Below are 17423 nucleotides of genomic sequence, written 5' to 3' on the forward strand. Positions count from 1 at the left end.
AATAGTAATGTGGGAGTACCTACACCACATGGATGTCAGTGAATCAAGATAACAGTTTAGCATCACCTTAAAGACATTTATGGTGGACAACAAATACTCACAGGCTCTGAAAGAATAAAATTAGCATGAAAGAATTTTAAAAAGTGCACACTCTGCGCAATCTGATCAGTTCTACAGGTGATACAGTGAGACAATTGAGGCCGAAATTCTCTGGTTGTTCATGGCCCATTGCTACTGCCAGTGAGAACATAAATTTTGGCGCTCAGTCAAATTTCCATTCATTCCAGCAGGTTGGGAGAATCCTGGCTATGAGCAAAGTCAAAGAATCCAGCCTTAAATGTGAAAGTTTTGTGGTGCCCAAAGGCAATGGAGTGTTTCACCCAGAAAAGCTATCAGCCTGCTGCCATTCCTGGACACTCACCATTATGCTCACAACTCACCCACAGAATGACTTCACAGGCAACCAGGGTGGTCGAATATCTTTTGTTATTCACTATGGGAAGGTGGTCATTGCCAGCAATGTTCTCTCTAAGCGCAGCTGCATGGTGCTGCAGTTGTCCAGAGTTTACAGCACAGGGACAAACACACCATGCTCAAGAAGTGACCCCTTTAATTTGCACAGACATGCAACCATAAGGCAATTTTAAAGAAATTGCTCAATGCAACAATCCGGACTTGTACAGCAAAGACCAGCATTTATTGCCCATCTCTAGTTACCCTGGTGAAGGGGCTGGTGGGTCTTCTTCTAAAATCGCTGTAGTCCATGTGATGGAGTTACTTCACCAGTGCTGGTAGGTAAGGAGATCCAAGGTTCTGAGTTGTTGATGTTGAAAGAATAATGATATCTATCCAAAACAAGATTGCTGCAACTTGGGAGAGAACCTGAAAGTCACTGTGTTCCCATACACCTGTCTTTCTCTGTGATGGGTGGTGGTGAGTTACTGTGGAAGGAATTACTCACTTTGTTCTATTGATAACTTACACTGGTCTGCAAGTGGTTCAGGGACTAGAAGCTTAACCTGGTGAACAAGTTGCCTACCAAGCAGAATCTTTTAATTGAGATGGTATCAAACTTGTAGCTAACGGTGGTTCCCAGGATGTAGATGGCAAAGGGCTCAGCAATCATAATTTACTTTTTATCCAATGGGTAGGCTCTAGTCAGATTGCTACATACTCACCAGTAAGTCATGCTTCAATTGTTGTAACACTTGCCTAGATGAGTGCAACTTCAACAACACTGAAGAAGCTCAACACTTCCAGGCTAAAGCAACCCGACTGGTACCCCTTCCACAAACATTCAATGCCTCCACCATGGATGAACATTTGCAGCAGTGTGTACCATCTACAAGATTCACTGCAAAAACTCACCAAGATTCCCTGGGTAACACCTTCCAAACCCACAATCACTAATATCTAGAAGATACCTGGGAACACCACCACCTGGAAATTTCCCTCCAAGTCACTCACCATCCTGACTTGGAAATATATCACTGTTCCTTCACTGTCACTGGGTCAAAATCCTGGAACTCCTTCCTTAACAGCACTGTGGGTGTACCTACACCTCAGGGACTGCAGTGATTCAAGAAGTAAAAAGTCTGACAACACCAGGTTTTAGTCCAACCTATTTATTTGATAATATCAAATAAATAGGTTGGACTAAAACCTGGTGTTGTCAGACTTTTTACTGTGTTTACCCCAGTCCAACGCCGGCATACCCACATCGTGATTCAAGAAGGCAGCTCATCATCACCTTGTCAAAGGCAATTAGGGATGGGCAATAAAAGCTGACCTAGCCAGCAATGCCTACACCCTGTGAAATGAATTTAAATAAACACATCTTTTCATCAAAATACTTCCTTCAATCTTTAAAGAACACCACTGCATTCCCTGTATTTCATGAGCTTGTTACGATTCTAATGGCACAGTGGTTAGCACTGCTGCCTCACAGCACAAGGGACCTGGGTTCAATTCCTGGCTTGGGTCACTGTCTGTGTGGAGTTTCCACATTTTCCCTGTGTCCGTATGGGTTTCCTCCGGGTGCTCTGGTTTCCTCCCACAGTCTAAAGATGTGCAGATTAGGTGCATTGACGATGCTAAATTCTCCCTCGGTACCCGAACAGGTGCCATAGTGTGATGCCTAGCGGACCTTCACAGTAACTTCATTGCAGTGTGAATATAAGCCTATTTGTGACTAATAAATAAACTTTACTTTAAACGAGTATAATGTGACCTTTTTTTCTAAAAAGAGTCTACTAGCTACTCCTGATTAGAGAGTGCCTTTTTAAAATATTTATTGGGCCAGATTCTCTGACCTTGTTGGTAGCTGGGGTTCTCCAGTCCCACCGCAGTAAAGGAACATTTAGCTGAGCACCAAATACTCTGTTCTTAGTGGCAGTAGCGATGGGGCCTGAATGGCCGGAGAATTCTGGCCATTAATTTTGGTCATATTGTGTACCCTGGAATTGACACAAACTGAGATACATTAAATGGTCTTTATTGCCCAGAGGGGTTAATATTTACCTTGTCAAACTCCAGTTTAGAGAAGATAGGAGAGAAAATTTAAATTATTGATCTGATATAGGATGATAAAACAAATGGAATAATGACAAATTTAACAGATCTATAAGCATTTAGGTGATTGATAAATTTAGAAGGGCATGAGGCAATAAGTTAGAGCAAACTTAAATAAAGTCAGCCAACAAGCATGGAAGTTTTTAAAAAATATATGACTTAATGTTGAGCTGCCGGCAAGGTCGGAGAATCTGGCCCAATAAATATTTTAAAAAGATGGAGCTAATTGAAGGACTATTCCTGATCCTCCTGTGTCCACAACGGCATTATGGATCACTATATTCAGCTCATCAGCTCACCTTCATCTTCACTCTCTCTACCCAAACTGTCCTGACAGCCCTATCTGAAGGACCTGTATTCAATCCAGCCATGCAGGCCAGCTACCTCTAGAGCTATAAGAGGCCCAATTCCTCTTGAGCCTCAGGTTTCCTAGTTCCAATGAGCATTGAAAGAGTGTCATCAGTTACCCGAAGACCCATTATCAGTCACCAGTGTGAGTTGGAAGCATTTGAACTTTATAATTGAGTTGCTTTACACAGACATATCACTTTGAATCCCCTACAGTACAGAAGGAGGCCATTCAGCCCATTGAGTCTGTACCAACCAGGATCCCACCTAGGCCCTCTTCCCATAACCACACCCCTGCTAATTCCCCTGATAGGTGGGTCAATTAAGCATGGCTAATCAACCTAACCCACATATCCTTGGATTGTGGGAGGAAACCGGAACACCCAGAGGAAACCCACACAGACATGGGGAAAAAGTGCAAACTCCATATAGACAGTGACCTGATGCCAGAATTGAACCTGAGTCCCTGGTGCTGTGAGGCAGCAGTTTTAACCACTGTGCCACCTTGTTGCCCTATTCAGAGAAGGATTACAGATCGAATCCTGGGATGAAGGGGTTGTCTTATAAGGAAAGGTTGAGCCTATCCTAGCTGGAGTTTAGTACAATGAAACGTGATCTTATTGAAACATATAAAATTCTGAGTGGGTTTGACGGGGTAGATGCTGAAAGGATGTTTTTTCTTATGGGGCACTAGGTGGTGCAATTTCAAAATAATTTTCTCTTCTCAGAGGATTTTTAATATTTGGAAATCTCATCAAGAGATACTTTGGTCAATGAATACATTCAGGACTGGGTCAGACAGATTTTACATCTACAAGGTGGACATGGGTTATAGCTGTACCATAGCTTGGCGTAGTTGCAGCTCTGACAAGAAACTACATAGGGTTGTGGACACAGCCCAGTCCACCATGCAGACTAGCCTCTCATCCATTGACTTTTTTTCACTTCCCACTATCTTGGCAAAGCAGCCAGCATAATCAAGGACTCCACGCAACCCAGACATTCTCTTTTCTACCTTCTTCCATCTGGAGAAAAATATACTAAAGGCTGAGATCTGCAGCCGACTGGAGAACAGCTTCTTCCCTGCTGCCATCAGACTTTGAGTGGACCTACCATATATTAAGTTGATCTTTCCCTACACCCTAGCTATCAGTCTAACACAATATTCTGCACTCGTTCATTTCCTTCTCCCCATGTACTCTATGAACGTTATGCTGTATAGCTCACAAGAACTATATATGGCTCACAAGAAACAATACTTTTCACTCTATCCGAATACATGTGACAATAATAAATCAAATCAAATCAAATCAGAAGGGGGCCAGGCTGGAAACTGGACTTATGTCACAATCAAATCAGCCATGACTGGCAAAGCAAACTTGAGGAGCCAAATTGTCTACTCCTGACTCTATTTCTAAAGTTATGTTCTTGTCTACCTTCTCACCTTGTAAGAATGCAATGTAATGAATGCCCACAGAACGTTATATATGTTAGCTTGAAGAAGCAAACCATGAATTGCTCTTCAAAATTATCCTTAGCTGGAATTCTCTGATTTCATACGTTCCCGCCATTCAGCCCATCGAGTCTGCACCAACTCTACAAAACAGCACCTTACCTAGGTCCTTTTCCCATAACAATTCATATTTATCGCATTAATCTCCCTAACATACACAACTTGGGGCACTGATGGGCAATTTACCGTGGTAATTCCATCTAACCTGTATATCTTCAGAGTGTGGGAGGAGACTGGAGCATCCAGAAGAAGCACACATAGACATGGGGAGAATGTGTGAACTCCACACAGTCATCCAAAGCTGGAATTGAACCAAAGTCCCTGGCACTGTGAGGCAGCAATGCTAGCCACTGTGCCACCATGCCACCCTGGAAATTCCAGCTCTTATTCGCTGTAACCATTGCCACCTCTGGTGAAGCTTCATTGCATTCAAAAGTGTGTAAAAATAAGCATTAATCATGTGTAAAGATCCTTTTTTTTGAAAAGTAACAAAGCTAAGCATCACATTAACAATGTCAAAATTCTTAGTAGAAATAAATACGGTGAATAAAACATGGGCCTCTGTGAGAATGCAACAGTCTCAGAGGAAATGGCGAGAATGCCCTGGCAGCAAGACAAATTGAACAGATAGTCGCAGCTTGATCAAGGGTTGCTCCAAGGTTCACTGATGCCTCTTTAAATGTATTCCTGTAGGCTGGCAGGGAACAGAGGGAAGCCCTGTTTCCCTAATGATGACAGGGGGAGACTGGCAGGGCAAACCAAGGGGGCCTGGATGGGAGTTGCAGGAAGATGTCAGCAGCAGTGGAGTTGTCCCTCATACCTGACCGCAATGCTGAAAGGGGGGGGCGGTCCATGACCTGCTGTGTTCTGGCACGGTGAATGTGACGTTTAACATTCAGCTTGAGTCTTAAGTGTGACTGAGAGTGAAAAAGAGACAGGAGAAAGCATTTCCCACCCGTTAATGGAGATGCTGCGTTATCAGCATTGGCTGCTAGATGCATTTAAGCCTATTTGAGCAAGACCCTGGTAAGGAATAAGTGATTAGCTGCATGCAAAAGTCTTGCCTCTGTGCCCTGCTGTTCAGTCAGGCTGCCACCACATATGAGTTATCCCTCTCTTTGATGGACGAGTAACAATGATTATTGTAGCACGAGGTAATTTGATGGTAATTTATTAATCAACAACAGTAACAATGCATGCACCAACTCAACACAGATGCAGATCTTTTTCCTTTGAATCTAGGACTCACACAGCACGTTCCATCCAGCTGGACCTGCCTCCTAAATCTTGATAGGTTAAGGTTTGTGTGTTCTGTTTTGATAGCTCCTGGGACAGTCACTCAACACACAAACAGTTACCCCTTAAAGGGCCATGCTACCACAATGATAATATATGTACTTTCAGGAGAAGAGAGTTGATAAAGTTTAGGACTTGTCCAGAACCAGAGCAGTGTGCCCAACATAGGTACCCTCACTCTGATGGAGGAAGAGGTGTTGGATCTAGTTGGAATGAAGGAAGGCAAGGCAATTCCAGAAAGTGAGATGAGCATGGAACCTGGCAGAATGACTGGCCTAAGTGGAGGTTTGCAAGTCTCCCTCTAGTGGACACAAAGCACTGTGCCAATGTGTAGACCACTGGTTTCAAAGATCTCCAGATAATGAGTAGTTAGAAAGAGGTTTTGGCAATCACTTAACACTCTCATCGGTCTTATATTTTTTGCAGGTCATAAACAAGAATGATGCTTCAAGCTGCAATTCATCCAGACCATGACTGTAGCCATGAGTCTGGTGTACGCATGCATGGCTTCCTCCAGTGAGAGGTTAGTGACCGGTATGGAGAAAACAACCCAGTAGATGTTGGTGATGGCCATTGACTTGTTGGAGCAATGGCTGGGTAAGAAGGAGATGAGCCTGGAGTCAAAACCTGGTTCTCCAACTCCTCAGCTACAGCAGAGGGAGCCAATGTATCCTGAAAGGTTAGAGGAGCAGTTGTCTGCATCATCTGGAAGCTCATATCCAGGCATTCCTGGTGTGGACAATGGCTTCTCAGAGCCTATAGTTAAAAAAAGCAAGACAATTTCTAGACTTTATTACTAGAAGGAGAGAAATGGAAAATATGGAATTTTTACCAAACCTGTATTCAACCTTCATTATACTACACAGAGAACTGTGTGCACTTCTAGTCACCATATCATAAAAAAGGACATAAAGGTACAAGAGAGGATGTAGTGAAGACTTAAAATGATGATACTAGAATTGTGTGGGTTATTTATCAGGAATTATCGATAGGCTATGTTTTTCTTCCTCTTAGGAAAGACTGAGACATGACCAAATAGAGGTATTTAAAATGATGAAAGATCTTGATAGAGTGAATGCAGGGAAAAAAAATTTCCCCTTTGGGAAAGAACATAGTAAGAAATCTCAAAACACCAGGTTAAAGTCCAACAGGTTTATTTGACAGTAAATGCCACAAGCTTTCGGAATGCTGTTCCTTCATCAGGTGAGTGGAGAGTTCTGTATGCCCATTGAACTCTCCACTCACCTGATGAAGGAACAGCGTTCCAAAAGCTTGTAGCATTTACTAACAAATAAACCTGTTGGACTTTAACCTGGTGTTGCAAGACTTCTTACTGTGTTTACCCCAGCCCAACACCGGCATCTCCACATCAGGAAAGAACATAACCAGAGGCCTCAATGTTGGATAGTTACAAGAGAATCCAGTGGTGAGATGTATGGGGCGTGATGTATGGATCCATTTAATGAGAGATAAAAGTATATGAAGGAGAAGGGAATTCAATAGGTGGATAGGAGGAGACTCCAGTGGAGCATTGACACAGCAGGGGCTGGTTGGGCCAAATGGCCTGTTTTTGTGGCATATACCCAATGTAACCCTATCCCCATGCCTTCTGTTGCAATGTTGCCACTCCTTCCACCTGCCAACCCATCTCCAGTGGGCTAGTAAAATCCGTAACACAAAACACAGAGCCACAATACCCTGAAACAGACCCCAACACAGCAGCAGACAGTTATATCCCAGATATTTCATAACACAATACCCCAGGAAATTCTAAAACGGACTCTGATAGCTGATAAGCCAAAGAAGGCTTCATACTTCTCAGTATGAACCATCAACAAACACAGGACTCCCTATGACTGCAAGCAATGCTTCAATACAACGCAACCCTGAGCTGATAGAGTAAGCTTCAGTATAGCTTTGCAAAATAGAATAAGGTGCACTTCATATAATTGATTTTATTATTCAAAAATCCACAACACATTTGAAAATATTATTAAGCAGACAACGCTACAGAGCCGCAAAGTACTGTGACGCAAAGTTCAAATAGATAGTGGCACAAAGCCTCATCCACAACAATTAGCCTCAATGTGCTCCGACACGGAGAGCTGAATAGCTGCTGCAGAAAGGCACAATTTCCTGACTAATCATTTTACATCTGTTATTTAGACAAAATTGCTGGATCTGAGCCATCCAATCATGGAGTAATGTCTTATCGTGTGTTAGCGTTTATTAACAGGGGATTTGAGTTTAAGAATCGTGGGGTTATGCTGCAACTATACAGGACCTTGCTGAGACAACATTTGGAATATTGTGTGCAGTTCTGGTCACCTCATGATAAAAAGGATGTAGAAGCATTGGAGAGAATGCAGAGGAGATTTACCAGGATGCTGCCTGGTTTGGAGGATAGGTCTAATGAGGAAAGGTTGAGGGAGTTGGGGCTTTTCTCTTTAGAGAGGAGGAGGATGAGAGGCGACTTAATCGAAGTTTATAAGATGATGAGGGGGATAGATAGAGTGGACATGCAGAGTCTATTTCCTCGGGTGGATATAGCTGTTACTAGGGAGCATAACTATAAGGTTCATGGTGGGAGATATAGGAGGGATGTCCAAGGTAGATCCTTTATCCAGAGAGTGGTCGGAGTGTGGAATGCATGCCTGTTGTGATAGTGGAGTCAGACATTTTAGGAACTTTCAAGCAGCTATTGGATAGGCACATGGAACACACCAGGATGATAGGGAGTGGGATAGCTTGATCTTGGGTTTGGACATAGCTCGGCACAACATCAAGAGCCGGAGGGCATGTACTGTGCTGTACTGTTCTATGTTCTATATTCTACGTTTCAGTGGCAAATGCAGACCAAATAGGAGCAATCAGAAGCACGGTCTCTAGGTCATTCTGATGTACCTCCAATTAAACAGGTTCATAACGGGTGGCACAGTGGTTAGCACTGCTACCACACAACTCCCAGGAGCCAGGTTCGATCCTCAACTTGGGTCACTGTCTGTGTGGAGTTTGCACGTTCTCCCTGTGTCTGCGTGGGTTTACTCAGAGTGCTCCCGTTTGCTCCCATAGTCTAAAGATGTGCTGGTTAGGTTGATTGGCTATATTAAATTGCTCGTTAGTGTCCTGGGATACCTATGTCAGAGGGATTAGAAGGGTAAATATGCAGGGTTCCAGGGATAGGGCCTGGGTGGGATTATTGTCAGTGCAGGCTGAATGGCTTCCTTCTGCACTGTAGGGTTTCTATGATTCTTGGTATTGACAGGGGTATGGTACCAATTCATTTACATGACTTCAAAATGTAAAAACAAAATAGTGTCCTTTTGTTTTAACTTGATATTAAACTTGTTTTGTCTAAATCTGTTTTAGATTAGAATTTGATATTGTGAAATAGATATTGTCTGATTTTTCCCAAGCAACCTGAAAATTTTTGGCATCTCCTAAATGATCTTCATTTCAACTGTTATCTCAAGACGCCCTCTCCTGTTCATAAAAAATATCTTGGGAATCATCATGAATATTTCTCACTGGCCATTTTTGTGATTGAAACAATGCTGAGGCTAACAGAACATTAATTATGTGCGAATCCAACAGAACCCCCTGACAATCACCTCCATGAAACATCAGGATCAGGTATTTGTTGTTCAAAACACTCTGCTGTTCAATTAGTCTCTGACATCGCGCGTCATGACCCAGAATGGAAATATTTTGACAGTAAGAAGTTTTAATTATTTACCTCACTGCCTTGCTGGAGGCAACCCAACTAGTTCGACTGGAACATGTGGCCATTCCTACATAAGGTCCCAGCACTGATCCCTGAAGAATGCCACTTGTCACAGCTCTACATTCAGAAACACATTCTTTCACTGCTACCCTTTAACTTCTATGACCGATGCCACATATTTCCCTTCTTTAAGAATGAAAACTAAAAGTCCAATTCATGTAACCATCCTTCATGTATATCAGGCACACGTATAAGAACCTGCAATAGAATCATAGAATCCTTACACTGCAGAAATGGGCCATTCTGCCAACTACAAGGCACACTGAGATATTTACCCATCACTTTACAATGTATTCCAACATAAAATGGGCTGAAAACAGTATAAACAAACATGATCCAAGGAAACAGTCAAATTTGTACCACATAACAAAGAACAAAGAAAAATATAGCACAGGAACAAACTCTGTGGCTCTCCAAGCCTGCAACAACCATGCTGCCTGACTGAACTAAAACCCCCTACTCTTCCGGGCACCGTATCCCTCCATTCCCATCCTATTCATGTATTTGTCAAGATGCCCCTTAAAAGTCACTATCGTACTTGCTTCCACTTCCCTGACAACGAGTTCCAGGCACCCACCACCCTCTGTACAAAAAACTTGCCTTGTACATCTCCATTAAACCTTGCCCCTCACACCTTAAACCTGTGCGCTGAGTAATTGACTCTTACACCCTGGGAAAAAACTCCTGATTATCTACTCTGTCCACGCCTATCATAGTCTTGTAGCCTTCTGTCAGGTCACCCCTCAACCTCTGTCATTCCAGTGAGAACAAACCAAGTTTCTACAACCTCACCACATTGCTGATGTCCTCCATACCAGGCAACATCCTGGTAAATCTTTTCTATACCCTCTCCAAAGCCTCCACATCCTTCTGGTAGTGTGGCAATCAGAATTGAACACTATATTCTAAGTGCAGCCTAACTAAGGTTCTATAAAGCTGCAACGTGACTTGCCAATTTTTAAACGCAATGCCCCGGCCAATGAAGGCAAGCATGCCGTATGCCTTCTTGACTACCTTCTCCACCTGCAGTGCCACTTTCAGTGACTTTTGTACCTGTACACCCACACCCCTATGCCTATCAATACTCTTAAGGGTTCTGCCATTTACTGTATATTTCTTATCTGTATTAAACCTTCCAAAAGGCCTTACAGATGCAGTAACCAGATTTAAAATGGCAAAGCAGGCATCAGAGGTAAATCAAAATGTAGCTGCCTCTTACTACATTCTGCGAAATGAAACTTAAAACAATTGTAAAGAGTTTGTCTAAAACACAAGATGAAAGGATCATGATGGGAGAGATGTAAAACTTGGTGCTGGGTTCCTTCTTAAATGTGGAGCAAGAGCATTGTTTGACAACAGAATTGGAAAATCTGGAATTAATGCGTAATGCAGACTGCTGATGGAAAGCATTGTTTAAAAGAAGAGTTCACAGTGTGTCTTTTGAAAGTGGAATTTAAAATCACTACATGTGAAGGCCGGAACTCAGTGAGACAAGGTGGCTCATGGTAGAAGAATCATTTAGGTGGAATTTGAGGAGAAATTAACAGAAGTTCACTCAGATTCAGAGTGGACTGCACATCTGACCACAGCCAACTTGTGTGGTAAAAGGGACTGTGTGTTACTGAAACCATTGTAGCCTAAGATAGAGGCCAGTATTCTCCCAAAAAAAATTCTAAGTGTCAAATTTGCCTGGAAACTGGAGTAAATCACGTTAGTTTTTTTGGTGGGGCCTCAGAAAAGAATGTTTCACCCTCTTCGCAGAGTGCGCTAGTGTGAGTCACTCCAGAATTCAGGGGACAGGGCCTATCTCCACCCAAGAGGTCAGCAGCATAGCGCTGAGCAGGCCACTATGCATGTGCTGATATGTCAGCACTGAGATCAGTGCATGTGCAGTGGGCCCCTGCGCAGTGGGCCCTGTCTGCCAGCCTCCCAACTGCTGGCCAACTCAATTACTAGCCAGACCCGTGATTCCCGCAACGCTAGCTCTTTCACCAACCCTCCCCCCTCCATGGCCTGATCGCTGGTCCCTCAAACATTCCTGGGCCAGCTCTGACTCACCCCTTCCCGGCCCACTCTGACTTCCAGCAACCCCCCCCTCCCGTTTTCCCCACACTCCTCCGACAGTCAAAGCCACCTCCCCCCCAACAGCCCTGACTTCCCCAGCAGGCTGCCCATCACCGCCACCCCCCCCCCGCCAACTCTCCCCCCAGCCAGATGGCCAGCCCCGATCGCTGGCCAGTCAATCCTGACTGCTGAGTTGCAGTTGTGACCCCCCACTCCCATCAATCAGCCCACCAGGCCCCATTTCATCAGACCCCATCTCCAATCAGGCCCCATCCCATTAGACCCTGCCCCCTTAGCATTGCCCCATACCCAGTGGGCAGTGCCAAGGGATCCCATGGGCATTGGCATTTTGCCCCTTGAACAGTGTCAGGGGGCCCAGGTTGACACTACCAAAGTGCCAACCCCTGGGGGCAACCCCCACTGTCCAACTCTCTGGGGGGCTCCGATTGCCCGCCCTTCACTCCAGTGGGGTCGGGCAACTCCTGTAAACCCCACTGGATTGAAATACACCTAGCAGGAGGGAGATGCCAGTGGGCCCGGAGATTTCAGTCCCGGGCCGGCTAATACTTTTTCAATCACATTTAAATCAGAAGTTACACAAGTTATGCAGCTCCGTGCCTATTTCTGGTGCGGAGCTGATGGTGCTGGGAATGCACTTGGGGCCAAACACCCAGCACCAATTCCACACATCAGGTGCTGCATAAATCTCCCAGCCTACTGTGTTAAAAAATAAGCGCAGCAAGGTGGGAGAATCGCCTCCATACTTTGTAACCCATGTTAATCTTAAAATCTGTGTATATTTGTGAACGTAAGGGAGGGAGTAAATGAATATAGTATCATGATCAAGCTTTTCATGTTTAATAATTTTTTTTGCTGTTAAATCTAATTAGTGTTCCTGTGACTCTGTTCCTCCTTGGTTTCTAAACAAAATGTAAATGTTGCAGTCTTTTGAGCCAGGGTTTCATTCTGGTTCAATTATAACATCAACTGGAATTATAACACATTATTGTGGAAAATAAGAACTCATGGTGGAGTGGGTAACTGTGAGAAGATACATTTTTAATTCTTTTGGGGAGAATATGTTATTCTGTAAAGAAGGCTGTGTGTCTGTGCATGTGTTTATATGTGAGATGAAATGAGTGGGCAAAGATTTAGTAACTGGAGTACAATGTGGTAAATGTGAAATTGTCCGTTTTGGCAGGAAGAAGAAAAAGCATTTTATTTAGATGGTGACCGATTGCAGAATCGAAGTTGTAGAGAGTTGTGGGTGTCCTAATCCATGTATTACAAAAGGCTACTAGCAGGAACAGCAAGTAATTAGGAAAGTTAATAGAATATTCTCATTTATTGTGAGGGGAATTGCATACAAAAGATGGGTGGTAATGCTTCAGTTATACAGGGCATTGGAGAAACCACATCTGAAGTAATGTGTAGAGCATTAGTTACCTTATTTAAGAAAAGATGTGAATGCATTGGAAACAATTCAAAGAAGATTTAGCATTACAAATACCAAGAATGGGTAGGTTGTCTATTGAGGAAAGGTTAGACTGGCTAGGTTTGTATCCACTGGAGTTCAGAAGAGTGAGAGGTGACTTGATTAAAATACATCAAATCCTGAGAGGTCTTGGTCGAGTGGATGTGGAAAGAATCTTTCCTCTTGTGAGTGATTTTACAGCTAGGCATCACTGTTTAAAAATAAGGGGTCACTTAAAAAAGACAGGCAGCAGCATGATAGCACAGTGGATAGCACTGCTGCCTCACAGTGCCAGGGACATGAGTTTGATTCCAGTCTTGGGTGACTCTCTGAGTTTGCACATTCTCCCTGTGTCTGTGTGGGTTTCCTCCAGATGCCCCGGTTTCCTCCTACAGCCAAAGGTGTGCAGGTTAGGTGGATTAGCCTTGCTAAATTGCCCATAGTGTCTCAAGATTGGTAGGTTAGGATATTGGTAGCTGGGTAAATGTATGGGGTTATGGGATAGGGCAGGGGGGAATGGGCTTGAGTAAGATGCTCTGTCGGAGAGTCAGTGCAGATGCAATGGGCTGAATGGCCTCCTTTCGCACTGCAGTGATTCTATAATGAAGAGGGGGAGAATTATTTTCTCCCAGAGGGTCATAAGTATTTGAAACTCACTTCCTCAAAAGATTTTGAACCAGAGTCTTTGAATTAAAAAAACAGGCGAGATCTCAGTGAATGGCAGAATATGCTCAAGGGGCCAAGTGGCCTACTCCTGTTCCCAATTCTTAAGTCCATCTGTTCATATGTTTGGTCAAACCATTTACTTTTAGGTGCCATGAAGACAGTAAATAGATTTGATGAGGACAACAGTTTCTGTGCCCACTGCTTACATGAGGCGGGTAGAATTAGGGACCTTGCGGTGAAGGATCCTCTTGGGGAGAGTGATCATTGTATGGTGGAGTTTCTGGTGCAGATGGAGGAGGAGAAAGTGGGTTCCCGGACACGCGTCCTTTGTTTGAACAGAGGGGAGTACGGTAGGATGAGAGAGGAATTGGCGAATGTGGACTGGGGGAGCGCGTTGGAAGGTAAGTCTGCTGAGGAGCAGTGGAGGATCTTTAAGGAGATCTTTCTTGGTGCTCAGCGGAAATTTATTCCAATGGTCAAAAAGGACCGTAGGAGGAGAGGTAATAAGCCGTGGATAACGAAGGAGGTGAAGGAAAGTGTTAAATTAAAAGCGGAGGCGTTTAGAGTAGCTAAGAGTAGTGGGCGAGAAGACGATTGGGAGAGGTTTAAATGTCAACAAAGATTGACAAAGATATTGATAAAGAAGGGTAGGAGAAACTATGAAGCTGGGCTAGCGCTTAATATAAAAAGGATAGCAAGAGTTTTTATAAGTATATAAAAGGGAAGAGGCTGGCTAGGGTGAACGTCGGACCCTTAGAGGATGAGAAGGGGGTCTTAGTGGTAGGGGATGGGGAAACGGCTGAGGTCTTGAATAACTTTTTTGTTTCGGTCTTCACAGAGGAGGACGTGAATAATTTGCCGGGTGTTAGAGATGGAAAGGTGGTAGGACTGGAGGGTCTCAATGACATTACTGTTACGAGAGAGGCGGTGCTCGACAGACTGGAGGGGGCTGATTGTGGACAAGTCGCCAGGACCGGATGGAATGCATCCGAGGGTTCTGAAAGAAATGGCGGAGGTGATAATGGATGCCTTGGTGGTTATTTTCCAGACGTCGCTGGATTCCAGGGAAGTGCCGGAAGATTGGAAAGCGGCTAATGTTACGCCGTTGTTTAAGAAGGGTGCCAGGCAAAAGGCAGGGAATTATAGGCCGGTTAGTTTAACGTCTGTTGTAGGTAAAATGCTAGAATCCGTCATCAAGGAGGAAATAGCGAGGCATCTTGAGGGGAATTGCTTGATAGAGCAGATGCAGCATGGTTTTGTTAAGGGGAAGACGTGTCTGACAAATTTACTGGAGTTCTATGAGGATGTGTCTAGGGCGGTGGATAGAGGAGAGCCGGTGGATGTGGTCTTTCTTGATTTTCAGAAGGCGTTTGACAAGGTACCTCACAAGAGGTTATTGCAGAAGGTCAGGGGACATGGAGTTGGGGGTAGGGTGTTAGCGTGGATAGAGGACTGGTTGTCAAATAGGAGGCAGAGAGTGGGGGTCAATGGGTGCTATTCGGATTGGCGGATGGTGACTAGTGGAGTGCCCCAGGGGTCGGTGCAGGGGCCTCAGCGATTTACCATTTATATAGATGATCTGGAGGAGGGAACCGAGTGTATGGTGTCGAAATTTGCTGATGACACCAAGATTGGTGGAACGGCAAATTGCGTGGAGGGTATGGAGAGTCTACAGAAGGATCTAGATAGGCTGGGCGAATGGGCCAGGAACTGGCAAATGGAATTTAATGTTGGCAAGTGCGAGGTGGTCCACTTTGGTAGGAATAATGGTAGGAAGGATTATTACTTACGTGGAGAAAAACTGCAGCAGGCGACGGTGCAGAGGGACCTCGGGGTCCTTGTGCATGAGTCGCAAAAACCCAGCTTGCAGGTGCAGCAGGTGGTCAGGAAGGCGAATGGGATGCTGGCCTTCATAGCGAGGGGGATTGAATATAAAAGTAGGGAGGTCTTGCTGCGGCTGTATAGGGCATTGGTGAGGCCGCAGCTGGAGTACTGTGTGCAGTTTTGGCCGCCGTACTTACGCAAGGATATTTTGGCCTTGGAGGGAGTGCAGAGGAGGTTTACTAGGCTGATGCCGGAGTTGAGGGGGTTGAGCTATGAGGAGAGGCTGAATAAACTAGGCTTGTACTCGTTAGAGTTTAGAAGAATGAGGGGAGATCTCATTGAGATGTATAAGATGATGAATGGGATGGATAGGATAGAGATGGAGAGACTCTTCCCGCTCAGAAAGGATAGTAGGACTAGGGGGCACAGCCTCAAGATAAAGGGGGGTTTAGAACGGAGTTGAGGAAGAATTTCTTCACTCAAAGGGTGGTGAATCTCTGGAATTCTCTGCCCGTTGAAGTGGTGGAGGCTGCCTCGCTAAATATTTTTAAGACGTGGGTTGATAGGTTTTTGATAAGCGAGGGGATGAAGGGTTATGGGGAGAAGGCAGGAATGTGGAACTGGGGCACGACAGATCAGCCATGATCTTATTGAATGGCGGGGCAGGCTCGAAGGGCCAGATGGCCCACTCCTGCTCCTATTTCTTATGTTCTTATCTTCTTATGTTCTTGTGGTACAATGCAATCACTGACTTGTTTTATCACTGCTCCATAAGGCAAGCAAAAAATGAAAGAAGAAGGTCAGTTCAGTAACTGTGAAGGCATCATGTTGCTTCTTATATAATTACTTGTAATTTTAGTACAAAATATTAGATTCCTGAGTTTAGATTTTCCATATATCATGAATTAACAACATTATTAGAATTCCATCTGCACATGCCACCTAACTGGTAATCCACTTAAATTTCTTGGATGGGCTCCTCACTAGTTTAAGAATGAGCCTGTAGTGGCACAATTGATTACCTGCTAGAAAGAGGGCAGGGAATATAGTATTCTGCAGCATTTAGTTCCTCAACTGATAAGAGTTTTTTTTGTAGAGAACAGTGTAGCAGTGAGTCAGGGTAGAGGAGCCTTTTGGGAAGTCAGTAACAAGAAGGACACTCAGATTTTCAGACACTTTAAGGATCACCTTCCAGCAAAAACAAATCCAGATGTAAAAGTCTTTTAAACTGAGGAAAAAAGGCATTAAGAAGTGTGGTCCATATTTGATGTAGGAAAGTGCCAGAGGGCACCACTCCATAAACTGCCACACAGTACAGTACAAACTTAATGGTCTCACAAAGTTCATTAATATAAGTGAAGACATTGTTATCCATGCACACGTCGCCAAATGTTGTGATGGAATCACAGAATCTTAGAATCATAGAATTCCTATACTGCAGAAGGTGACCATATGACCCATCGAGTCTACACCGACTCTCTGACTGAGTATCTTACCCAGGCCCATCCTTTGCTCTATCCCCATAATTCCCATACATTCGCCATGGTTAATCAATCCATCCTACTCAGCATTGGACTGTGGGAGGAAACCTGAGCCCCCACACGAAACTCATGAAGACATGGAGGGAGAACGTGCAAACTCCACACAGTCACCCAGTGTTGGAATTGAACATAGGTCCCTGGTGCTGTGAGGCAGCAGTGCTAACCACTGTGCCACTATGCCACCCACCATGTGAAAAAATAATTTCTCTGTTTTTCATGCTGTCTCAGGCTTATTACCGAGGTGACAGTAAATCTCCCTTTTTCAAAGGAAACCTCAAGGAACAGAGCCAGGAGTCAGGATATCGTGTCAACCCCCCACCATTCTGATAACTAAAATTGCCT

The sequence above is a fragment of the Carcharhinus amblyrhynchos genome, chromosome 13, assembly GCF_965287045.1.
Source record: "Carcharhinus amblyrhynchos chromosome 13, sCarAmb.v2.hapA, whole genome shotgun sequence".
Lineage (NCBI taxonomy): Eukaryota > Metazoa > Chordata > Chondrichthyes > Carcharhiniformes > Carcharhinidae > Carcharhinus > Carcharhinus amblyrhynchos.